Source organism: Chiroxiphia lanceolata, chromosome 23 (assembly GCF_009829145.1).
Source record: "Chiroxiphia lanceolata isolate bChiLan1 chromosome 23, bChiLan1.pri, whole genome shotgun sequence".
Lineage (NCBI taxonomy): Eukaryota > Metazoa > Chordata > Aves > Passeriformes > Pipridae > Chiroxiphia > Chiroxiphia lanceolata.
Window position 1 is genome coordinate 169888 of NC_045659.1, and position 26414 is coordinate 196301.

The 26414-nt window shown below is 54.2% G+C and overlaps 1 protein-coding gene across 3 annotated transcripts in view; it reads right to left on the bottom strand.

The window, feature by feature from the left end:
* The window catches only part of BCL9L (BCL9 like), a 64800-nt gene that overhangs the window by 23996 nt on the left and 14390 nt on the right, over nucleotides 1–26414 (bottom strand). For 2 of the 3 annotated variants that reach the window (XM_032709511.1, XM_032709508.1), the window contains exon 1: nucleotides 23708–23788. The exons of the other annotated variant lie outside the window; for it this stretch is intronic. The gene's annotated coding sequence lies outside the window, so the exon portion shown is untranslated. Of the gene's footprint in view, nucleotides 1–23707; nucleotides 23789–26414 lie in introns of those variants that run through there. 3 annotated transcript variants of the gene reach the window in all.

Consider the following 26414-nt stretch of genomic DNA (forward strand, 5'->3'; position numbering starts at 1 on the left):
TGGGTTCGTTGTTACTGCCAGGCTCTCTCTCTGCCTCCTCAGGTAGGAGGAGAGCGGTGGCTCCTGGCCTTTCCTGTGGGCCCTGGAAGAACACAGGACCAGCCCAGCCACAGGAACACCACGCCAGCGTGCCCGGTGGCCCTGCTGAGAGCAACCTCACTCCTACCAATTTGTCTGGGTACAAAATGCAGTCAGACAGCCACCAGCACTAAGCTGCCAGCTGACACCAGCATGCAGCAGACCAGACTGTGAGCCGGCTGCTGAGCGCTGCCAGCACCGCACCTGGGTCTCCAGCAGGATCAGCTGTGCTTTCAGGATGTGCTGGGGGGGCTGCAGCAGCAGAAACTAGGTTTTTCTCACCCCAAAGTCACATTTCAATGCAAGTGCTGACCTGTGACCAAGAGCTTCTGGGAAACTCGAGAACTCCTCCACATGACACACAGGTGAGCAGTGAGAGCACAGCTTGGGGGGGGAGAGGGGCACAACAACAGTGACTGTTTTCCAAGTCTGAAAGTGTGGGAATAAGCAAGGAAGCAAGCAGCTCCAACATACTTCCACTCTCTACAGATGTGCATCTCCCAGGCCCAGCACATCAATGTAAAGAAAACTGAATTCACACCCTCAAGGCACAGACCTGACCCCTGGCAAAGTGGCAGCACCACTGGAAAGTCCCACACTGAGGCAAGGCCAGCACTCTGTCATGCTCCCAGACTTTCCAGCAGAGCCTCGTGCCCCCTCGGGCATGGGATCAGGGTACACAACAACAAACTCGGCTCATTGAGACATACACTGAGCCATCTGTGTGAAATGCTTGGCCAAGAACCTGACTCTGGCCGAATAGCCTGACTTACGAGCCACCTCCAACATCACAAGCAGCTCCGGCTGGTCCACAGGTGCACAGCAGTGCAAAGACAACTGGGAAACAGCTCTGTAGTGCTCAGCACTGCCTCTGGGACCCCCATGCTGGGTACAAGCCGGCAGGCAGAGTGCAGCTCCAAACATCTGGATTAGTCTAAGTCCTGACAGAGGAAAGGTACAGCCCAGGTGCATGCTGTGCATGCCACTGTGCACAACCACCACAGCTCAAACGCCACGGGATCCACTGCCTATCTGGGAGGGAGATGTGTCCTTTTCCACTGAATGGTGCAGCTGCTTCCCCCATCTCACAACTAGACCCATCAGCAAATTTGCAGATGACACCAAGTTGGGGGGGAGTGTCGATCAGCTAGAAGGCAGGAGGGCTCTGCAGAGGGACCTGGACAGGCTGGAGAGTTGGGCTGATTCCAACGAGATGAGGTTCAACAAGGCCAAGTGCCGGGTCCTGCACTTTGGCCACAACAACCCCCTGCAGCGCTACAGGCTGGGGACAGAGCGGCTGGAGAGCAGCCAGGCAGGAAGGGACCTGGGAGTTTGGACTGACAGGAAGCTGAACATGAGCCAGCAGTGTGCCCAGGTGGCCAAGAAGGCCAATGGATCCTGGCCTGTATCAGGAACAGTGTGGCCAACAGGTCCAGGGAAGTGATTCTTCCCCTGGACTCAGTGCTGGTGAGGCCACGCCTCGAGTACTGTGTCCAGTTCTGGGCCCCTCAGTTCAGGAAAGATGTTGAGGTGCTGGAGCAGGTCCAGAGGAGAGCAACGAGGCTGGGGAAGGGACTGGAGCACAAGTGCTGTGAGGAGAGGCTGAGGGATCTGGGGCTGTTCAACCTGGAGAAGAGGAGGCTCAGGGGAGACCTCATCACACTCTACAACTCCCTGACAGGAGGTTGTAGCCAGGTGGGGGTTGGTCTCTTCTCCCAGGCACCTATCAGTAAGACAAGAGGGCATGGTCTTAAGCTCTGTCAGGGGAGGTTTAGGTTAGATATTAGGAAGAAATTCTTTACAGAGGGGGTAATCTGGCATTGGAATGGGCTGCCCAGGGAAGTGGTGGATTCTCTGTCCCTGGAGGTTTTTAAGATGAGACTGAATGTGGCACTTAGTGCCATGGTCTAGTAACCACAGTGGTGTTGGACTTGATGATCTCAGAGGTCCCTTCCAACCTGGCTGATTCTATGATTCTATGATTCAATCTTCCCATTTTCAGGAGTACAAACACAGGCCAGCACAGTTCCCTGATCTGGCAGCACCAACTCTGCCAGCAGTACCCATCTCCATTTCTTTTTTATCCAGTCTTCCAGTGCCTCACACTCACTCGGAAATGCCACTGCTCCCTAATTTTGCCAGAGCTGGGCTGACAAGCAGTTTGAGCACACTCGCACAGTTCCCCAGGTTTGCACCCAGTTCATGCTTTCAGAGATGGTGCCTTCTTCCCTGCAACTCTCAGATAGCCACTCTGTCAGTTCTTTACATGTCCCACCTGAGGGCTTTCTTCCTTGCCCCCAGATCACTCTCCCCCATCACTGGTACTCAGCTCCGTGAAGGCCACTTCAAGACATGCCAGACAATTTAAATAAAACACTCTTTCAGACCCCAAACAGGAGGCTGGCTGCTCTTGAAGAAAGGACTGCAAATAGAGCTGTCACCCCACTGCCATGCTCCCCGCTTTGCAGCCAGCTCTGTTCAACAAAGCAGCACAACCCACAGATGGATTTTGCTCTTCCCTAAACGCTCAAGCATGAGGGCCCAAGATGAGGGTGGGTAAAAACATCTGACGGCTCTGACAGGGCAGGGTTTAATCTGCATCTCTTTACAAGACTGCATGCCTGAAAGAAAACACAATATCTCCTTCCAAAAAGGAAAAGGAAGAATCTGGGTAACCTCTGGCTAAAAGAGAAAGGGGAAAAAAAAAAAGAAAAGAAAAAGAGAAAAAATGAGGGCAAGAGGGACAAAACAATCTTTGTCCTCATTTTGCTGGTCACGCAAGCACAGGGCAGTCACAGTACCCGCTGCCCCAGCTTGGACAGCAAATAATAACCACAGCCAGCCCAGTTTCATTGAGGCTTATAGAAACCAGGCTCCACGGTCTAGGGAAAGCTGCATCCCTGTGCTTAAGAAAGAGGTAGAGTATAAATGGGATTTCCAGACTACACTGATAATTGGCTCACAGAAACCAGATAGGACAGCACACCCTCAGAGGTCACTGCTCGGCTCCACCATGTTTGCTCCAGACACTGTCCCTTTAAACTTGGCTCCAGAGACCACACAAGGGTTAAAGCTGCCTATAAATATCTCTTCTCAGCAGGGCTGCTGCTCTGAACCCTCCAGCCATCTGTTCTAGCTTTCCCCCATCTAAGACTCTAACATCTGAAACACGCTCACAATTCTTAGGAGTGCTCCCAAAAATAGCCCAGTGCCGTGGCTGTGTCTGTGAGTGCATGTATGCCCTGTATGCCTGCGCCTGTGCCGGCACAAGCCCGGAGCCATACAGATAGGAACGCGTCTGCTTCTGTGACAGTGAGCAGGCCCGCACCAGCATGGGGTCTGTTTGCATCCATGCTGGTGTGGGTGTGCCTGTTTAACCGCAGATCCATGGGAATCCGCACGAGCGTGTTCACGCCGGTACGAACCTGCCTCTGTCCGCGTGTGCGCGTCTGTAGCAGTGCGTGGGCGTGAGACAAGGTGGAGGCCTCTCTGCTGGGGGATGTCATGGCAATCCTGCCATGCTTTCTTCTCCGCAGGACACCAGTGCTGCAGGACACAGTCAGGCACCTCTCCTTCTGCAGCCTGGCCCTGATAGGCCTCAGCATGAATCAGAGAAGTCCTGTCCTGGGAAGTCCTGCCATCCCCAGGCCCTGGCACTATAATCCAGACAGGGAGCCTACTCTACAGCACAGCAGGGAAGGGAGGACGCTGGTTCTCTTGTTCAATGCTTGGCTCAGCAAATTCAGCAGTCCCACCTCCGGGCACCAGAACCTCACTGCAAAAGCAAGTAAAGCCTGATCTGCATGAGGCCCAGGACACACCATCCTGCTCACATCCAGCTGGGGCTTGCAGGATTTTCTCAAACACTCCACAGAGAGAGCCAGAGTAAGGTTGCAGATATGACAGTTTTGGAGCAGAGTGGGCTCTGAGTCTCTAATAGCTCTTTCCAAATATCACAGACATCGGTGGATTCACTCTTCCTACTGCCAAGCCCATTAGCCTCACTCCACATGGGCAAACTCAGGAGACAACAATCATCTTCATGGTCAAATACAAAAGAGAGAATGAGCTGTCAGCTCCCAATCTAGACATATTGTCCAGGAGCAGACCATCCTTCTGAGCATCCTCAGGACACAGTGCTGTCCACCTGCTCTGCGCCAAGCACAGCTCATACTCAAACACCTGTTATTCACTGGGGACCATCACAAAGAAGCTCAGCCCTGCCTGCTGGCCCTGCTGACATCACATCACAGGGTGATGTGCATGCATGGCCCCAGGGAGGGAACAAGCAGTGTCCATCCTCCACTTAGTGACAACAGCCGGAGGATCAGAGAGCAGGTAGGTTTTCATCTCTAACTACTTACACAAGAATTATTTTCCCTTCCAAACCAAGTAAAACTACAGACAAAGCCTCAAACACAGAAGTGTCTGGCTGTACAGGATGGAGCTGTCCCAGGGTGCTCCATTTCTGCCAGTCCCTAACCCCCACGGGGATATGATGGGGAACACCTGCCACAACGCAGCACACATGGTGCTAAGCCTCCTCATCCAGCACACACACACAGAGCCCACTGGTGGGAAACACTGTGGGGGGCTCTCACAAGACTGTCCCTGCAGGTGTGGGCCAGTGGAAGGCCACTGTACTGGACTGCTGCACTACTGAAGTGTCATTTGCCTTTTTCCAGAGTGCATTCAAAAGGGAACCTGACAGGTATTAAGATCAGAGGACAGAAAGTATATACCACCACCATTTTGGTCATGGTTTGCCAAGCTGCCCAGTGCCTTTCACCCCTCTGATGTACTGGAGATAGCCAGCTAGCTCCAAGAACTATAAGCAAGACTTTCAATGAAACCTACAATGCAGGTACTCCTTCAACTCAGGTGACAATGGAAATGGAGAATAGCTTGAAATTCCAGCTCTTCATTTCAGCTTTGGCAGGGAGATGTCCTGGGAAACAGCCTCGGCAGACTGAGTCAACAAAGCTATACTCTATTTCTGACAGAGGAAAAAAACCCCATTGATCCAAGTATTGATTTGCTGCAGGAGTTTGTGTTTGTTTAGAAGTTTGCCCATGGGTCAGACCTTGTTACAAGCGTCTTTTCTGATGATGAGGTTAGAAACAGACTGTGCTAAACTTCAGTCACCTGCCTGGGGAGCAGAATATAAGAGGTGTGGAAGTTAAGTAGTCCCTCAGGGTTGCTTCCCTCCCCCAACTTTAAAAACCATGTTGTTGGGTGGAGGAACACCACAAACAGCTGTACGGCAGCACCTGCATTTTGAGGAGTGCAGCACAGAGAGGGTGTAAAAAGGGGGTTGAAGACCAGGCAGTTCATTGGAGGTTTCGGATCCTGAGGTGGAAAGGATTTAAACAGCAGATCCATTTCAGGATTATTTTCCCCACCCCCTTCTGTCAGAAAGAGCAATGGGATTTCAAGATCCCCACAGGTTTGCAATCCAACCAGGAAAGGGTTGGAAAATGACACCAACCAGGACAAAATGGAACTGACAAGTCTTGTTTCCTTTTCTCCAGCATAACCAAAAGCCAACAGGTTAAGTACCAGGATCAATTAAGCATCCCTAACACAGACAATTTCCAAAAGCACTGCACACAAAAAGTTCCTGTACCGGCTCAGGCCCCCACTGCGCTCCACGTTTGGTGGAAAATAATGGTATCCACTTCAGCACCTGGCCACAGGTGCCAGCAAACCACAGGCCACTATGTTCCCTTCCAAACTGTTCTTGCTCTTCTTCTGTCCTGGACGTTTGCTGAGTAAATGACCACAAATAAATTTAAGGAAACTGTCAGGCACAGTTATGCCATGAGAGATGCGCTCAGGTATTGCTACAGAGCTCTCCTCTTCCCACACCTCCTCAACCCTACAGGCACAAGCTCTTAAGAGATGGGGAAGGGAAGAGAAGTGATGACAGGCTGAGGATTAGGCACAAATGGATGCAGGAGATGCATCCCCAGCATCCTCCTGACCTCAAAGCTCCCCTTACTGCTCAGCAAACGTGCAGCATCTGTTACCCTCAACTCATTTCCAGCCCCAGAACCTCTGCCAACAAACACCAGATCCCAGCAGCACTTCTCACTTTTCCTCATCTGTTCTGTCCTGCCGCCACAGTTCCTGTGTGACCCACAGGCACCTGCGCACTGCAGCGCTTTCGTGGCTGCCTCCAGCTTTGCGGTACAGCCAGGGCCACCAGCCATCAGAGAAGAGATGGGGGCAAACCTACGTGTGCACAGACATACCTCTTGGACAGTAACATAGCTATCGTTCCCCCCACGCCTGTATTCCCCATGTGACACATAGCAAAGAGGCTGTCTCACCAGGAGCCTGTGGGTACCTTTACCCACTGTGCTCTCAAGCCTCTTTGTGCACCTTTCAGTTCCCTTCATTTCAACAGAGCAAAATATTGTGGAGGATTTATTTTGCCTTTTAACATTTCTTAGCCCATCGCATGCTTTCCTGCTAAAACAAAAATCAGTAAATCAGTTTCTCCCCTTCCCTGCTTTTGAAGCCTTGGAAGTATGTCCCACAACTGAGTGGTGATATATGACAGAGGAAGCAGCAAACTAGTTCAGACCAGTGAGGTATCCTCAGCTCCCTGCGTGGCTCGTAGCAGGCAGCCTCATGCAGCCCCCCTTGCTGAAGTACGCAGAAGCCAGAGTCAAGCTGGAGCATTTGCTGCAATGTATGCATTTAAAACAGCAAAAATCAACATACAAATTAAGAAAATCTGTCTCTGAAGCCAACCGGCCAATTTGCATCTGAAAACTCCTCTTTTGGAGGAGCTTCTTTTGTTTACAGCTCAGTAAGTTTTATTCCTGTGAGGTGCCACAGGCTCTGGTGCCCAGTGACCAGCTGGGACACAGTGAGATCATACAACCTGTCACGACCTATCATACAGTTCAGACTGGGACATAGGCTTGCCACAAGCAAGGAGCAGAGTAAGTAGTCTTGCATCACCCCCTGCTCCATCTCCCCTCCACCCTGGCAACAGTCACAAGGCTGCCCACAGGTGAGGCTACAGAATTTGGATGCAAAGGGAGTAAAGATGTTGATGGCCAAACCACAGGCCACAGGGCAGAAAACTACCCCTTGTGGTCCTGTCCTCAGGATACAGGCATCGTGATCAACCCAACAGTAAGAGGCGCCTGAAACCCAGCCAGCTGCCCATTCAGACTGCCAGCAGAACAGCCAAACACCCCTGCTCTCATCTTCTTGTTGTTGGTTCCCATCTTGTCAGTGGAAGAGACAACTTCAGGGAGCATTTCAACCACCCTCATCTGCGCCATGGCATCCAGGAGCACTGGTAAGCACTCAGGAACCTCTCATCTCTTCCTGCTCCCTGAAAGCCAGCCCACTGCCGCCACAGCTTCTGGATGTCAGTGGCCAAAGGAGACTTGATTATCAGTTCCCATCCCTCCAGGCTTGGCCTGCATGGCCTTGGGCAAGAAGACACTTCACCTCTCTTCCCTCTATCTAATTGCCTATAGGAGAGCAGATGCTACCATCAGGCTGCAAAGGCCTCAGCGCAGTGGTCACCACTCCTTCCTCCCAGGCAGCATCACTGTGGGCAGAAGCAAGAAGGCAAAGCCAGGCTTCACCCTGCATCTTCTCCCCCTAGACAGATCCTGAAAATAAAAACCAGCTTCCACTTGTCCCAGCCCCAAGAGAGAAGGAGGCAGAAGGAGGTTTGTTGTCAATACATGAAACTGTCGCTAAGTGAAGAAGAAAAAAAATCTGGGGGGAAGGAGGAGGATGAGGGAGGGGACAAAACCACATTTTTACTTCTGGTGACCAGCCAGCTGACTGACTCAGCCAGTTTGGTCGCCTGCCATACAGATTTAAAAACAAAACCAAGCCTCGGAGAGGGGAGAGAAGGGGATTCAGATGAATGTGCTTTTTTCTTGTGTGTTGAGTAAATCCTAGACCAGCCCAAGACGTGCTTAGGAAAACGGCTTCCCTGCCTCATTGAGCCCAGGGGCTCAGCACAGAGCAAGGGGCAGCACAGGTCTGCCAGTGCCAGTGCAGTGTGAGACTCCTGCTAAGGCTCCTGGCAAACCACTGGGTCTGAAAGCCTAAGGGTCCAGGGCTGCCCTCAGAGCTGGTTTCCTCCAGCCACCCCAAGGGTTAGAGACAGCAATCCGGGTGCCCGGGCAGGTGCCACCTGCCTGCTGGGCGGCATGGCCAAAGCAAGGGTGACCTGCTGTATCTGAAGTGTCCTATATCTGCTGGGAAGAGAGCTGTGGGGTGGGTTGCCTGCCACTGCAGCTGCTCTCGAGCTGTGGGCTAGGGCTGCGTGCTGTGGGCAGCTCCCCACCTTCACCAGAGGAATATGCACAGTAGGTGGGAGGAGCATGAAAAAGGTTGTTTTGAAATACCAGCTCCTGTTTTATTTATCTGGATCCCACAGCGCCCATGGCACGGTAGCCACTTGTAACGAGTGCTTTCTGTTCCCAAAGCACTGTACAAACACGAACACGCGCTCCCCACGCCCTTTGCAGCAGTGCAACACCCTGGCATGCTCAGCATGGCACCAGACAGGCAGTGCTCACTGCCCCACGCCGACTTGGCATTTCCACACAACTGGATGGTCTCAAAATCGTATGTGAATAAGCAGTACTTGGTACTTTCCAGCTGCAGCAGGCATTACAAACACTAGCTGGTGAAGGAAGCCTCGTGAGCCTCCCACACAGTGATCTCCCATAGAAACTGGCCAGCCTCCCTGGCGATTAATTCCTCACTCACTGCAGGGAGCACAGACAGAATAAGTTACCTAAGGAACTGATGACAAGTAAGTACAAACCCTGCTCTTATTCCCGTTTCAAGATAGCAGAACCGGGACACAGAAAAACCAAGGCCCTGCCCAAAGCTGCCCCAGCCATCAGCAAGGCTGAGAAGAAAATCTCTGCCCTTTAGTTCCTGGTCCCCAGCATGGACACCAAGACAGTAGTGAAATGGGGTCCACCAGAAGTGCCCCACTAGTCCCGCAGGGGCTCAGAATGGAGATGCAGATGCAAACCCCACAAGTGGGAGGAGCAGGTGCAAGATACTCCAAGGGATTGCTGCAGTAAGACATCCAGGGAGCCCACTGCTGCCAGCACTGGCTCACGCAGGAAGCAGGCAGACAGACACAAGGACAGCTGCCAAGCGGGACGGGGCCTGCCCCTGCAGGGTGAGGGGCACTGCTCCCGGACCAGTGGCTGGAGCTCTCCCCAGCCTTCAGCCTGAGGCAAACGGGCCAGCCTCACCTTCAGAGGTGTTTCTGACTTGAGCAGGAGAAGCATGATGTGGGGCTGGGGGGCAGGGGAGGGGAGCAACAGGCAGAGGTTTGCAGTGAGCTAAAAGGGGAGATTTAATAACTGTCGGAAAAAATGGCTGCTTTATTGCAGGCAGCTTGTAAACCCTGGAGCCTGAAGGTCTGGGAGTAATTTCTCCCTCCCACGTGCTGGGCTCAGTTTGTACTGGGGGTCAGAGGCCAGTGCTTTTCCAAAGCATTCTGGGACAGATGCCAACTGGAGCAGGCTGCTCCACACTGCTCCTGCAGCAGGGCCTGGGCTGAGAGCAACGAGCTGGAGCGACTGTTAACCCTTCATGGGTGATTCTTCCCTTCCCTCTCTCCTGGCTCCACTGTGGGGAATACAGCTGCTGCAGACCCACCAGGGCCACCTCACACATGGCAGGGCTGGGGAGGCCACCGGCCTCCCCAGAGGGCCAGCTGGCATTTTGGTGTTGCCCAGGGCCTGTGCTCAGCCATCCGTGTGCCAGCTCAGCTGGCTCCTGACTCGCCAGCGACCAAGTCCTGCCAGCAGGCCTGCTCCAGGAGTTGAACTCCTAACAGAGGAAAACAAGAGCCCAGTGCCTGGGGTAAAGTCCTGCACCAGCCTTGGCGTGGAAGGAACAGCGGCTCACAAGAACACACCCAGCACCACCACAGAAGGGAGGAAAGCCACATACCACTCTCCTTGAGCCCAACACCAGTCCCTGCAGCCCATACACCTGCCTCCACCATGCCACTTCCCTCCAAGAACCTCGTGGGCACAAAGTCACCAGGGGCACTAACTAGTGCACCTGCAGGAGACCATGCTCCCATGGGCAGGGTCCTGCCAGACTCTTGGCACCCCTTCTCCACTCAAGGGAAGTATGTCCTCCCCAGCAATTTTCTGGGCCTTGGTGCTCCCTCTGCCTCCACTTATCAGTCCTTTCCTCTCATGCCCTGCTGCCTTCCCCCACTCTCCCACACTGATCTCCTGGGGCAGGCAACAACTGGCCTCCACATGGCACCTTCTGCTTCTCCTCAGCATTGGGTAAACACCAGAACCTACCAGTCTTGTCTCCAGCTGCTGGTGACACTCCTATTCCCTGGTGGGGGCTTTAAAGGCTGCCTGCCAGGGCTCCCTTATCTCCTCCTGGGCTCTGGGACAGGGTCCAGCTGGCTGGGGGAGGCATGGCTTTGCTGTTTCACCCCTGCGATGCAGCAGCCCTGGATCACCTGTGCAGGCAAGAGCAGGACTTCCTGCAGTACTTCAGCTTCTCCTCCCAGGGACGCGTGCGAGTGTTTCTGGCCTGTAGCCCAGCCCCTCTGCCCCCACCCCACCAAGCATCTGGCAGCACACAAAGAGGAAGGGATCTCAATTGTGTTTCTCAGCAGCATCTCTCATCTCCCTCTCAGACACATGCCCCATCTTTCCCTTGCTTCATCTCCTTCGTGCTCAGCGCTGCACCAACGAGGAGGACAGGCCTGCGACTACTGCTCAGGCAAACAGGAGACCTGAGCACTGAACTCGGATCTGGCTGTTGGATCTGCTACAGGCTTTTTTTCCCCTATGTGCAGCAGCACTGGGCCCAGTTGCTGATGGGTGCACTGGGGCCTTTGCTGGTGACACCACAGAGCCTTAGCCCTGCTCGCCATGCAGCCCCCAGCCCCACTGCTCACCATCAGCCATACGCCCTGTCCCGGCCTGGCCCTGCAGCTCCCATCTCTACACTACATCACCCACAGGCACTCAGGTGATTTTGCCAACTCCTCCAGTGCCGTTTACATGGCATTCATAAAGCTCTCCCACTACCACTTCTTCTAACACCAGGTGCGTGCATGGACCACAGCCTTGCTAACCAAACACGGGGCCAGAACCTACTGTCAACTAACTGCCTGCCAAGCAATACTCCTCCACGTAACACCACGCTTCCTCCAAGCTGTCAGGGGGGATCTGGCTGTGCCCTGCACCCCTCCACTGCAAAGATGGTCACAGCGAAGATGATCCCCCTCCCCTCAAACACAGACTTGTGCCTTCTTGTCTAAATGTCTTTGAATCATGCTCACATCTTTTTGATCCAGGTACAAAATGGCAAATTTCCCCACTGGCTTCATTTATCCCATCTTTCCAAGCTCCTGTTTTCATGTCCCACCTGCAATCCCTCCAGCTCCTTCTTCCAAACCTGCCTTTACAGTCAGAGCCGCTGAATCCTCTTTCATCCTCTACCATCTTTTCTGACTAATCCACATACCTCAGCCCTCCTTCTGGGCATTCTCTGAGATCACAGCCCGGCATTGCCTTCATGCTCCCAGCTACTGCTTCACCGGTTTCAGGAGAAAGGAGTTTGCTACGCCCCCCATGCCTTCTTCATTAAATCCTTCCGCTCCATCCCTCCCAGCTCCTCTACTCTCTGAAGAAGTCCCCAGGCTAGAAGCACATGAGATGAAGCCAGGGCATCCTGGCAACTGTCGCCTGGGGGACTGGCTAGGCTTGGGGTAAAGATCTCTCAGGGCTACTGCCACACTTTCTGGTGTCAAACACATACTCACACACGGGAACCTGGTGCAGCAGAGCAGAGAGGCTGAAGCCACAGAAATGCAGGGTACTTCCTAATGCCAAGGCAGCAGGACTATCAAGCCTGGGAGTTACTCTCAGGAGCCAGAAATCCACAGCCCCACTGCCCTCTGCATCCAAGAAGCACATCATCCCACCACTTGGCCAGATCAGAAAGAAACAAACCTTCCGTCTCCTGGAAAGGGCCACATGAATACCTGCAATAGTGAACTTTGCCCCCCTTAGCTGCACATAACACATCCAAGCCAGACACTGGACAAAAGCATCCAGCTCTGGCACCAGGGCTGCAGTTCACAGCTGACCTTGCCGCATCTGCTCCAGTCAAACGGCTCCAAGCTTTTTGCCCCAGACTCCACGTCTGCCTTAGGCCCCAGGCACTGGCTGGAGCCCTGCCAAGGAGAGGGCTGCCTGTTTGAATCACAAGCCAGAACCCAGTAAGCATCACCTTTAATAAGCCTTTCTCCTCCATCAGGCACCCTGATTTTTTTCAGCTATAGTCTTGTGAGGCGGAAGGCTGCTTGGAGCCAAGCCAGCACCGGGGAAACCACCATTTCAAGGTCCTGCAAAGGTGCCTGTAAGAGCAGAAGGGAGCTTTGGTCTGGCATGCAGGGGGTGATGCAAAGAGCAGGCTGTTCGCTGGGAAGCTGCTGCTGCTTGCCAGGAGGCGGTGGGGGAGGAGGCAGCAGATGTCCGCAGACAGCATTTGCCGAAAGCCTGCAGCGCTCCAGCCTAGTGAGGGGAGGAAGGCAGCCGCTGGTGCCACTGCTGCTGCACTGTAATGGAACAGGACAAACACGACAGAGTCCACCGAGAAAGCTTACGTTGCCTTTCCCTCTGATAACTGCTACTTCAGCGATGGGAAGTGGGAGTTCCAGGACCTCAGCCAGAGGTTGGAGAAAGACCTCAGCACGAATGCTGAGCGACCTCATATAAAGGAGGAAAAATCCCTCTCATGAAAACTGCAAAACCCTTCTTCCCCCAGAAGCAGTTGCGGCTGCAAATCCTGTAGCTGAGGCTGAGCCTGGCTGCGCCACAGCCCATGAGCTGCCTTTATTCCTGGCATAAGCAACAGACAGGCACTCCCAGCCAGAGCCTGGGCAAGCGCCTGAGGATGGATGCACAGTAGAAAGAAGAAGAGAGACCAGAAGCTCTGGATGCAGCCTCCTCCTCTGGCACTGGAGCCAAAAGGGGACACCCATTTTACCCCCCTCTCTTCGCAAACGGAGGACACAGAACAAGACCACCAGTGCCATGGTAGGCAGGCAGTGAGACCAATCCCAGCCACGCTGCTTTCGGTGTAAGCACGACTTGCTGGTGGAGCTCCAAGGCAGCCCACGTGGTTCTCGTTTCCTGCCTCTGGGCAGGGGAGGTTGGCTTCCTCCCCACCCCACAGCAGTAAGGCCGACCAGAGGAGCTTTGCAACCAGCAGCTACCCTGCAACCACCCGTCTCCCATGGGTTTTGTCCTGCACCTGGGATGTGGTGAGCCAAGCAGCGTTTGACAAGTCACAAGCAGCACCTTAGAAAATTGGTCCCTTGGCACTGGGACAGCTGATGGCAGAGAGCATCCTGACCATCGCCAGTGACTACAAGACCCCCTCTCATTCACTCACTGCCCAGGTTGTTCAAAGGAAAACCCCTCTCACTCACTCACTGCCCAGACTGTTCAAAGGAACTTGAACAGACTCCCAGAAATATCAGCACTTGCCCATTTCGGACTGAGAGGAACTGACTTCAGCCAGAGGGGTCTTTGGCTCATTAAGCGATACCATCCAAGGGCTTTTCAGATCAAATCAAGTAATTCCTGGGCTCCTCCTACAGCACACTGAGATGCAGTCTGGCACTTGGGGTCCACTTGAGTCCTCTTAAAATAAAAATTAATGGATTTGCAAATCAGACAAGGCATTAGACTAGTCTATTGGCCCAGGGCAACGCAGATTCCTCTCTGTTTGATGCTACAATCCTAACTCCCCCACGCCTCTCCTCCTTCCTGAGCCCAGGGTCAACCATTAGCCATGGCTCACCAGAGCAGGGAGGACCCCGTGGACACACACCTTGCATACAACAGAGAGCCTGGATGGCGCATGTTCTTCTTGAGCTGGGTCCCAGCTCTGCCTTGTCCCCTCCCTGATCATCAGCACATCACATCTGGTAGGAGCACTGCCAGGCTCTCACCTCAAGCTGAGCCACTTGCCCATGATCTGAGTCACAGTCTGAGCACATCAACATCTGTGCCCAGTGAGGAGACAAGGAGGTAGCAAGAGAAGTAAGAGCCTGGCTTCCTGCAACATTTGCTATTGGGATTCTCCTATCAGTTTCCAAGAGAGATCAATGCTTTGCATACCCTCGGCAGCTTTTCCAAAAACACTGCAAACAGCCACCACAGCCCCCACACCACCACAGCCAGGAACAGCCACGGATCAAACAGTGAAACAGCAGCCATCCAACATGCTCAGGACCAGGTCTTGGGGGAAGGGCAATGCCAAAAGAGGGCATTACTCTTGGACCTCACCTCTCTTCTCTCCCCTTCCAACTAACCAACCACCAGTTACAGCTCCCTCTTCTGCAGTCTTGTTTCAACCCCAGGCTGGGCAAAGCAATTAACCTCTCCATCTGGTTGCACTGAGATGAATACAAATCTCAGCATCACCCTGACAGGCATCAGCAGCCCTAAGTGATGCCAACATCACCCCTTTCCACTGAGAGAGCTCAGAACATGGCACTGCCAGCATCAGCCTGAGAACTAGGAAATCCCAAGGTGGCTGGTTTGCTTCATTGGTGTTAAACCTACCGACTGTGGACCTCCAAGGGCCTCTAGGCTGATGCTAGGAGTTCTGGGGAAAGGACCTATTAACAGCAGCCTATTATTGCAACAGCATCAGAAAAATGCCCTGAGCCCTTAAACTATGGTGCGAAAAAAAAAAAGGAAGACTAAATCCTACTAATACAAAGAATACATTTTAATTATACTATGACTCTGTGAAATTACTTTTGATTAAAAAGCATAATAAACCACATGATAAATGTGTGCCACCAGTAGCTGAGTCTCCAAATACTCCAAAACCGCAAGGTGGGGTAGGGAGCAGTTCTTACAGGTAAGGTCCTGACCACACAAACAAGTGGAAAAATCACTCTTCTCACTAAAATAACAGATCAGGGCTAAAATTATGTCTTTATCAAAATATTTGGAAATGGCTGGACATTTCTTTGCTGAAGTTCTGCTTTAGGCAAAGTAACTCTTTTTTTATCAACAAAACGTTTACAACTTCAACTCATGAAACTGACTTTCAAAGAGCAAAAACAGGTTTGGGTTTTGGAGGGGCTTTTGTTTGCTTTGTTGGGTTTTTTCTGAAACAGGCTCCAAAGCACAGATTCTAACACTGAATATTATGATTTTTTTGATTTTTTTTTTTTAAAGAGCATGAGGAGCAAAACTTGCATTGCGTTCTCCAGCAGAGGTAGGCAGCCTAGGCAGACCATCACTGAACCTCTGACTTGTGGAAATGTTTTGGAAGAAAAGGTGCTACGGACTGAAGCACATCCATGCCCCTGTATTTATCTGTTTCCTCTGGGTTTGTACTGTTCTGACAGCAAAGAGGACAAACAGGGCTTGGTCTTTTCTTCTGCAGTGTCAGGTTCACATGAAACAGGATTCCCCACTGAAAACTAGGAAACTAATTAAAGAGTACAAAAAACATCCACTTCGGCCATTCTAAACCAGACATATGCTGATGGCATCACAGAAATAAATAACAGTAAGGTATTTAACTATATTTTCAATAGTCTTCCCAGCAGCTCCCCATGTGTTTTGAGCCCTGAGAATGAGCTGGGATGGAGAAACTCATCACTGCAAGAAGCCAACAGGAGAGCCACTCTCATAATTCTCAGCAGCAGAATGAAGGTGCTTGGCCTTCTCTGTCAAATGCAAACTCAGCTTCTGCACATGAGCCCCGTGAAAGGAAAGGGGACATATTACTGATTTTCTAGGTGGAGGAGGGGATGCAGCCCTGGGGAGGTGCTTTCTTTCCCGCCCAACACAGCAGAAAGCCGGGGAGGGGTCGAGCGATGAAAAAAGGAAGAGCAGGGCACAATTCTGGTGCCCACATCCCACTCTTAGTGCTGCCAGGCCTGCGCAGGCTGCCAAATCAAATAGCTATCCAGAGCCACGCTCCTGACAAGTTTAACAGGCAAAGCCCTCAAAGCAGAACCAGCGTGAGGCTCCTTCCACTCAGAGCCATCGCTGCCCGCATCTGACACTCATCCACCACGACTGGCAGCAGCTGATGCCTATGGATCGCACAGAAACCTCAATCCCTCCTGCAGAAATTCCACAACTCCCCAGGCTGCTGCTTTTTTACAGGCTCCAACCAAGACCCCATCCCAGTCTCCACAGATGCCTTTTCACCATTGGAAAGGGACCTGGAACACTGAGAGGACATGCAAGGAGGATGGCAAGGACCTTGTACCCTCAGTGCCTCTCCAGGCAGAAGTTGCTTGTCAAGAGATCCACGACATGACTGGTGGGCTCTCCTGAAGGAAACTAGACAAATGCAAGGGCAGACCTTCAGCACCTCACCAAAGGGGAGTTTATCCAAAACAGGGGGCTACTGGCTCCCTTCTCAGCACTATCTTACAAAGGGAAGGCAGGCAAGTCACAGCTTATTTTGTGTCCCAGTTTCTCCTACTGTAACATGGTTTCTAAGCCAAAGGGGCAAATTACACAAGACTATCCCTTATGGGTCAAACACTGTGCTGGCAGCACCTGTATTCGTACATTCCTGTGTCCCCAGCACCCTGCCAAGGCACTCTGCTGTCCCCTGTGATAGGGAGACCACCAGCACAGCACCTGGCAGCAGTCCTTCCCCTGAGCCTTGCGGACCGACGTGCAGCACATCCATGTGGCCTGTGACCACAGTAGAAATAAAATCACCACCATTCAGAAAAACCATAATTAGCAAAGATTGAACAGCCAGTGCTATGCTGGCAGCTGGGAGGGAAGACACAGACCACCACCTCCCTGCAGAAAAGGAGTCACTGCTTCCCTGTGCCCACAGTGCATCCTCCGAGCACCCTGCAGGTCTCACCCCTGCTGTGCCCGCCCTGCCAGAGGGCACCGAGCCCGCTTACCCTGGTCTCTAGAAAGCATATATACTGCCATATACAAAATCTCTCGTCTTCTTTTCCAAACCTATCTCACCCTCTCTCAACTGGGACCCCCTCATAAAAGTAAGAAGAGACAGGCCTTTCCTGGCATTTCCTTTTTGTGAAAAGGCTGTAAAATTTTCCAAGCGTAGCCAAAGCCAGAGCAAAGTTTGTCAGGAGCTCAGCTCGTTAGGCGGCTGCTCAAGGAGCCCCGCGGGAGGCGCAGGCTGCATAATTCAAAACATCTTGGACCCTGGAAAAGAAAATAGAAACCAGGCTGCGAGAACAAGGGGGGCAGCTCCAGCTCCGGTGTAACCCCTGCTCTGGGAGCGCCCCATCTGCAGAGCTCAAGAGGAGCTCTGGCCCCAGCAGAGGTGCTACGGCCAGCCCAAGTGGAGCTGGCACCAGGCGGAGGAAATTCCAAGCCTGTTGCTTCTGGCAGCCATGCCGGGCCCTGGCTAGGACCTCGGCAACCTGGAAACCGGCTACTCAGCAATTTTCTTGCCATCCAGAGAGCTCGGTCTGAACCACAGTTTCACTTCCCCCTCCCTGCGTCGTAGTCCAAGAAGCAGGGAACACCAGAAGCAAAAAAACATTTGCTCAAAAGCTGTTGTGACCAAGGCCCCTCCAAACTGCTCTGCTCTGGGAGGACAGTTTGGAGCTGCTGCTGTCCCCCCCTTTGCATATGGGGGCAGACAGAGCAGAGGAAACTTGCTTGGACCAGCCCTAGGACTCCCCTGTTCCTTTTGCTCCGTGCCAGAGGAAAGTTCAAACAAGGCTACGCAGAGGCAGGACACAGGCAGCTTTCAGCCCAGCCTAACTGCTGTGATTGAGGCTCGTCTGTGGCCGGACCCACTCCGTTCAGGCCCTGTCTAGGCTGATCCTCTGCTGCAGATCAGTACTGGAACAAATCCTGCCAAGGAAGTGGTGAAAGCTCCAGTGCTGCAGGGGTTTCCATAGCCTTGGCCAGCTTGCTGTTGGGAAGAGTCACGCCCAGAGATGCAGCCCTTGCACTCAATTACTGCCCTTCAGAGCTCGCTGTCCAGCTCCTCACTGCCCTGAGCATGGAGACCTACAGCACAGCTCCTCAGGACCCTTGCAACCACTTTTTCATAAGCCAGCATTCTCTTCCAACTGCAGCCTTTCCCAAGGCCTGAAGCCCAGCACAGCGCAACAACAGAAAGAAGCAATAGTCATTGCACTCACTGCTGGAGCCCCTGCCCATCCAAAGGGGAGCACAACTGTTCACTATGTGAACCCTGATACACAGCTATTTAGCAGGATCTTTCTTCTAAAGAGTATGTTAAGATTTTATTTTCTATTAGAAAGATTGCAATGCTCCACAGAGGCCCTGCCTGCAGAACCAGGCAACCAGTGCACATCTGATCAGACAGGTATCAAGCTCTGGGTGGCAAGTCAAGAAAGACCATTCATGAAGCCAACTTCAGCAGGGGACACACTGCAAGCAGAGAGAAACAGGTCCCTTAACTTCAGTCCTTAAGAGAAAGCTGGGTATGGTCCTCAAAACAAGGGTACAAGCATTCTGGGAGAGGGGCATTTCTTTGCAGAGTGCATACCAGATGAGGATCATGGTGCTCTGTGGAGAACCAGAAGCTCGAATCAGTAGCCAAGGACAAGGGTTTGAGACTCTACTGTAACCACACCAGTTGTTGCTTTCTAACTTCAGCTGGGCAAATCCTGGATATGAAACACTTAGGGACTGGAAAGCTCACAGATGCACCGAGCATTGAGGATACTTTACGAGAGGTGCTCCTGACTTCCAGCTTCTTAGAGGACTAGAAAAGCCCACTTATACCTGGACTCGAATAGGAGGCTGAGACCCAGAGAGGCAGTGGAGTAGGAGCAGCGAGCAGGAATTGGGAATCCTGGCTTCTGTCCCTAGCTCTGCCCCATATTCCCTTCCTTTCATTGGTTAAGTCACTTCCTTTCACTCTTCCTCTCAGCCTCTATTTTGAAGGTAAAAAAACTCTAGCCCTTGCTTCTGCATAGTGTTTAAAACCTGTTCTGTGCTGTGACAAGGCAGAAGATTGCTACGGCCAGAGGCTGTGAGACACCCAGCGTGCAGGAGCCACGTTGCTCACACAGACCCCAGCGGAGCCTGGCATTTCCTGTGCTTACATTTTGAGAAGCACGGAGTCTGTAAACAGTCAGTGCCGCGGACCATCTTCTACACAAACCATATCCTGGCCTGTTCCTCTCCTCAGCCACTGCAGTAGCAGCTGAATGAGGAAAAGGAAAGCTGCTCAGCTGAGTTGTGACAGAAGGAACAGAGCAACCACACACAGCATTGCTCTGGAGAGCCCACCTGCAAGGAGATGGCCCTCAAACCAGTAGCAGCAAGGATGGGGAAAATACAGAAATAGGAGAGGCAGAGTTAAAAGGGAAAAAACCCACAAAATAAAACTGCAAAAAAACAGCCCAACCAGCACTCTGAAGAGGCAGGATGGTGCAGACGTGCCTGAGGAGCACAGCCCTCCTGCTCCCTAGCAGATCCATCCTGCAGCCTCCCACATACTTTGGGGAGAGAGAAGACCAGTATGCACAGGCAGGAACAAGGAGCACTCTGTGGTTTTGCTTGGTATTTGAGGCCATCTCTCACACAGGAGGAGCTCTGCTTCGCTTTCCAAGTCTTGCCCTCTCTGGCACGGATCACAAACCTGGCTTCTGGCCCAGGACTTGGCTACAGCAGCGCTCCTCACCAAACAGGGTGACGCCCCACCTCTGGGCACAGTGCACAGCCCAGTCCTAAAGCCATCTTGAGGCTATTACCCCAGCATCAGAAGAGGCTCCCCATCATCCCCCAGTTGGGATTCAAGGCATCTTGAGTCGCAGTTGAAAAACCCAACACCCAAACATAGGTCCTGCTCTTGGGGGGAAGAAAAACCCAGTGACCAAATCGTTGTTTTCTCTAGTGGCTCCAGCTTAAGCTGGCAATCTGCACACACTGCAGAAGTGCTGTCACCCAAAGATGCCAAGGCATAGCTAGCATGTTCCTCTGCCTAGAGCTGCCCAGAAAGACACAGTAGGACAAGGTGCCCAGGTGAAGGCACTGCCCTCCCATCATGGGCAGTGGAAAGGGGCTGGAAACCATTGCCTGATGTACTCATCAAGGACACTGGAATACACTTGTGCCCAGACACCAGTAGCTGCCAAAGAACCAGACTATGACTCCAGAAAGTGTTGAGCAAGTGGGAACCAGGCCTCATCCCCCTGGCTGTGCCCAGCATGGACATGCAATCAGCAAGAGCAGAACAGGTTCCCCGCTCATCTCTTTAGGGAACTGCAGCCCATCATTCTCACACTGCTTTCTCCAGTGGAGGGTTGTTGCCTGGTATCAAGGTAACCCTGCCCATTTTGAACAGGTATGTCTCCAACGGTCCCTCCCATGCCTTGGAAGAGGGGCAGAAGGAACATAAGGTCCGGGCCCAAGCAAGCAAGACTTGGAGCCTCTCATCCACACCACGTGGTTTGACTGGTGCTGCCTCCCCAGGAGAGGCTGAGGAAGGGCAAAATACAGCAACAGAAACCATCCCCACCAATCTCCGGTAACAGTTCCTGGGTATCTTCCACTCAGGGCTGCCAGGGGTGGCGCTCACAGAAAGGAAGCCAAAGCAGAGCAGCATAGATCGACCCACTGGAAAGCAGCACGCAGCTTTGAAAGAGAAGTTGGGAGGAACTGAGGAATATCTCTGTGTCCACCTTCAACCCCCACACCACACAGAGCTGCTGGAGATGCACAACTGAGAAGCAAAACAGATGCAATGCTTCCCAGGCCCCTTGCTCCAAGACAGTGATTTTTCCACAGCTTCAGTGCTATGAGAAATCTCCTAGGGTAGTTAAATCTCATGGAGATCAGCTACATAAAGTCAGAATCCACAGGTCCCACCACCCTCTGGAAATTCAGAACCACGTGCAAGATTACCACAAAATGCATTTACCAGTCAACAATTAAGAGCTGAAAGCCGGCCTGTGCCATCCCTAGGAAATGGCTAGACCTGAGCAGATTAAACCCATTGCAGCAGCACATCTGGACCTCTGGGGGACACAGACACATCCTTGATGGTTAAGAACTTTCCCTCCCAGCAGCAGTGAAGCCCGATGCAATCACCTAAGACAGGGCAAAGAAGCAAGAGCTGTTCTGATGCCAATGCTCAGTGCTGAACTGGACACTGTACCGACAAGAGATGGGGCTGGAAGAGACAGAAAACAATCCCAGGACCCATCTTTTACTTGGGACCCTGCAACCAGCCGAAGGCGACCAGAGTAACAAAGAGCAACACCTCTATAGTAGTATGAAAGCCACTGGTTGGGACACAGCTGATGCTCCCTGCAGAAGGAATCAAGGACCTCCTTCTCCAGCTACCACTCCCTTCCACATACCTCCACACAGCAAGAGCTGCCAGAAGGGAAAGCACTCACAGCATCCAGCAGGAGAGGACAGCAGTAGTGAGATGGAAAAGTAAGTTTTTTTCCCCCAAAAAACCAGTAAGTATGGATGAGACAATGCCAGCTGGGTCAACAACTCGATAGAAAAGTCAAAAGCTGAGTTGAACTTGGACCTCAGAAACTCCAGGCCAGCACAGGCAAGGTCCACAGCTTGTGGGCTGGAATTAGCCTAGAGCTAAAGTGCAACTCCAGCGCATCCTTGGCAGACACCCTGGAGCAGCATAGCCCAGTGAGCTTGGTACATCCAGCTTTGTGATGGCCTAGGAGCTTCATGCAGCAGTCTGTCCCCTCTGTCACACAGTGGCCAGAGAGCCACCTTCCAACAGCAACAGAGTGAGATGCAAAAGGGCTTGAAAGTACAAAACACAACTATTTTACTTTCTTCAACTGAGCAACTGTGGTTTCTAGTTTCTAAGTAAGCTTTCCTTCAGCTGCTGCCTATTTATTTCTTTCCCATGGCCGGGGTCTGGAACAAGGAAAGGGACTTTCAGGGGCAGGGAGATATTGTAACACCTACAACACTGCACCACAGAAAACACCACAAAATGGATTTTCAAGGTAATGAAGATGCAGGTCAGGATGGTGGGGAGGGACCAATCACACCATCTGCCCTGCTAAAATGGCAACACACCCATTAAAAAACAAACAAAAAGGTTCTTAAGCATTTAGGTTGTGAACGCTCTGGAAAAAGTCTCTGATGGAGTCTCTGTTGTAGAGAGAGCACACTGATACACTCATCTTTCCATCAAGGAGAATCACACAACAACGTCAACCTGGAGATTTTTGCACTAGAACCAGCTTTGGGTGTGTATTACATACCCCATACATAATGCTGGTGGCAGCCAGCATTATCGCAGGCACCAGAGTCAAAAGAGGTCTTGCTTCAGCACCATCACAGCCTTGCCATGCGACCTTGGGCAAATCACTTCCTCAGTGACTCACTGTTCTTATATCTCCTGCCACCAAAGTAGCAAAGCAAGGCACACACACATTCCCTATGTGACTGACAGACAGAAGGAGCTGCATGTCATTACTGCGTGCCTGGCATGAAACAGCATTTAGGCAGGGTAAAGAGCGGGAGCCACGTTCGCAGCACGGATCCTGCAGGTCACAAGTGTGCAACTAAGGTTTCTGTAGCACCACTCTGCAGCCAAAGGTGCGTGGTTGTCCCCTGTGCCATGCAGTTGGCAGCCCTTTGCCTGGCACAGCCAGGGCACAACCGTCTGATGCCGCAGCCTGACACCCTGTCATACGGCGCTGCCCCCAAGGCGTGCAGACGCTGCACACAACAACACAACAGCCTGCCCTGTCATGTAGCATTACTTATGTGTTCAGATATGCATCCTTCTCGCATTTCTATTCCAGCAAGTGGTTGCTAGCAGAGTGGGGCTAGAACAAGTTCACCACCTGCTAAAGACACGTCCCTAATACAACGCAGGGGAGGTTTTGTTACATAGGTTCCTTTCTGCGTGCAAGGAAAACATGTACATGTAGTGTTTCCAGGCCAACCACATGCCTGGTTTACCTCAAGAGGGAACCGAAGCCCATCGAGAAGGACACCGCAAAGAGAAGGGAGACGTCTCCCCTGACACTTAGGATGGGCTCAGACAGGAGCGTTTGTTTAAACACCACGTGAAATGTGGCGAGTTCCAATCCTCCCTGGGGCTTTAACAGCACCGATACAGCTTGGTGTCTTGCAAAATCCAAAGCAGCTCCGGTAAAACCAGACGCAACGCGAGTAAGTTCTTTGCACCTAGAGAGGAGCTCCACTCGAGGCACTTTGGTCCTCGAGGAATCGCCTGCGACCGCAGCAACGAGTGACAGGGAGCCGGGAAGAGCGGTTCCCGAGACGAAGAGCGGAGCGGGAAGGGTCCCGCGGACCGGGGGCAACGTCCAAGGCAAGCGGGGGCACTGACAGCACATCCGCAGCCGGCCGGACTCGGGGGGCAGGCCAAGTTATCGCCGGCCTCGGGAGCGGCGGTACGGCAGCTGGCCCGGCGACTCCGGCTCGGACGGCGGATCCCGGCGGCCCCCCCCGTCCGGATGACAGCCCCGAGGCGGGCTCGGCTGCCTCCGGCTGCGCGGAGCGAGGGGTCGGTGCGGGGGCGGCGCGGAGCCCCGACCCCCGGGGCGGAACAATGGGGCGGCGGCCGCCGGGGCCCGGCGGGGCACTCACCTCGGCGGCGGCGGCGGAACGGCTCAGGGCAGGCCGGGCGAGCCCACCGGGGCGGCGCGGCGCAGTTCCGCGGGCTGCTGGGGGCCGGCCGGCGGCGCGGAGCCGGCGGCGCGGGCCGCGCTCATGGCTCGGCCGCCCGCCGCGGGGCGCGGGGCCGGGGCCGCTGCCGGCGGCGCCCCCCGCCCCGCCGCGCCGCTCCTTCCGCCGGCCGCGCCGGCGGCTCCAGCCCGCGCCCGCCGGCGGGGGTGGGCGTCCGGCCGCGGGGAGCCCCGGCTGCCCGCCCGGCCCCGGGCCGCGGGCGGCTTCCCCGCGCTGCGGCGGGCGGCCGGACGCGGGCGGCGGGGAGCGGAGCCGGCGGGCGCGGCGGCCCGGGCGCGGGCGGGGGCGCCGTGGCGAGGGCGAGGCGCTGCGGGCCGAGTGCTCCTTTCTCCGCCGGAGCCTGAATAATCATTTGGAGAAACAGGATCATTCACTTTCCTCCGAGCCGGAGCCAGGCGCTGCCCTGTCAAAATAAAAGCCCCGCGCGCCGATTAACCGCTTCCTGGTCGCGGGCGCCCCGCCGGCCGCCCAGCGGCACCGCCGAGGACCGGCGGCACCGGCGGGGACCGGGACCGGCACCACTGCCGGGGACCGTCAGCCCGTCCCAGGCCTCCCGCGGGGAGCGACCGGCGCTCTGCGAGTGGCCATCCAGGTGTCGCACACCCACGCGTCTCACACACATGTACGCGATGGTACCCGGGTCCCAGCACCGCCGGGATCTGCAGAACTGCATCACAGACCTCCCAGCTACAGCACAGGGGCTGCTCCTGCTGAGCATCCTTCTGCCCTGCCCTGCTTTATCACCCGAAACACTGTCCCGCAAGCCTCCCGTTCGGACACCCCGCGTATCCTGTTCTCAACCCTCATTTTGCCGGGGAGATCCCACAGTTGACCCCCTCTTTGCCGTGTCTTCCAGAGCCTGTGCAAAACTGGACTTCGATAATCCTTGTGGGTCCGTTCCAACTCAGGATATTCTATGATTCTTACGCACGAGGCACAAGGACTGGCCCCAGCACCTGGGAAGGGCAGCACGTTACTGTCTTTACCAACAAGTTTTCCAGGCATTAACCACCCTCCTGCCCTGAGCAGCAGCCTCCATGGACGGGAGCTGCACAGCGCACACGCACACCAGGCTATGGAGCCAGCCCGCCCGCTCCTGGGCGATGCCAGCAGCATCCTAGACAGGACGTGTCACCTTCCTGCCTGCAGCGCACCAACCGCCCAGGGGTGGAGCTGGGAGGAGAGGGCTGGAAGCAGGGACCACTTGGCAGCGTCCCCGAGAGTTGCAGGGCTTGAGGGGGATGCGGAGACAAGCGACCAAGCTCCGCTGGCGGGAGGCAGCGGCCGCGGTTGAAAATTAACACACCCTGGCCCCTCTGCTCACACACGCAACGCCCGGGCCGGGGCGGAGGAGCCGCCTGCCGCGGAGCAGGGGCGGTGGGGACGGCGATGGGGTCGTCACCCCATCAAAGCCGGGGTGGCGCGCGGCAGCGCCCCCTGCCGGGGCGCGGGGCGAGCTCCCGGCACTGGCGGTACCGGCGGTACCGGGACCCCCCGGCCCCCACGGGCGGGCGAGAGGGGCTGGAGGCGGAGCCCCCCCACCCTCGTCCCTCACGGGCAGACGCTGCTGCGACGGGGCCCAGCGAACTGTGGTGGCGGCGGCCGCCGAGGGAGGGCGGGCGGGCGGACAGGCAGAAGCGCCGGCTGCTTCCAACCCCAACGGAAGGACGCAACATCGGTGTGTGCAGGCGCCTCTTTGATCTCTCGTTTGCAGAAATGCCTGTGGAAAGCACCCGAGGCCGAAGCAGACGGAAGGGACGGGTTGCGGATGATCTGGGTTTTCCCTTGGGGAACCGCAGACTGCATGAGTGGGCCGGCACTAGGGACCCCTTTGCATCGAGCATCATTTGCTTACACCAGCCACCCAAGGGGAATGTACCCCTCCAGGGGAGTGGTGAGGCCATACATCTCCCTGTCTCTCTGGTGAGCTCCCGAGTGCCTCATCAGCAAGTAGTGACATATTTTCACACTTTCATCCTCCCCAGTAGCAGCACTGGGCTCATGTCCCTGCAGATGGCATGCACAGGCGCAGTAAATACAGTGCCTAGCCACCACTGTCTGGTACGACAGCTCGGTGGCAGGGGCAGACAGGCAGCTCCTTCCCTCCAGCCAGGTGTGGCGCAGAAGGGACACACAGAGCCACCCGTCCTCCAGGTCCTCTGGCTGCCTCTCCCTCCCTGCAACCTCCTGGGCTTTCTACATCACAGCTCCTCACATCTCTCCCAGCCTGTGCACATGAAAGTGGCAAAGCGAGACTGGGAAAGGTCAGCAGGAGGACCAGTTGCTGCCGGCTCAGCACTGAGCCTGTCTTTAATTAACATCTTCTGGGCTAGCTGCTCTCCCTGCACTTGACTCCGACTTCCAGTCTCCCCTTCCCTCCTCTATCATTACGCCCACACTAGGAGAGACAGAGAAGGGAGGAGATAGTGAAGCAGAGTCCTTGGAGCTCCTCAAAGCCTCTCTCTGCCAATACTACCACCACCACCACCACCACCACGGCAACAGCTCATCCCAGGAGCTGCCTGGTATAGCAGCACTTTAGCAAGCCCCTAGCCAAGATGCCCAAACTGGCTGTTACACGTCCCTCGCTTGCATGGGGTTTTCATGCTTTTG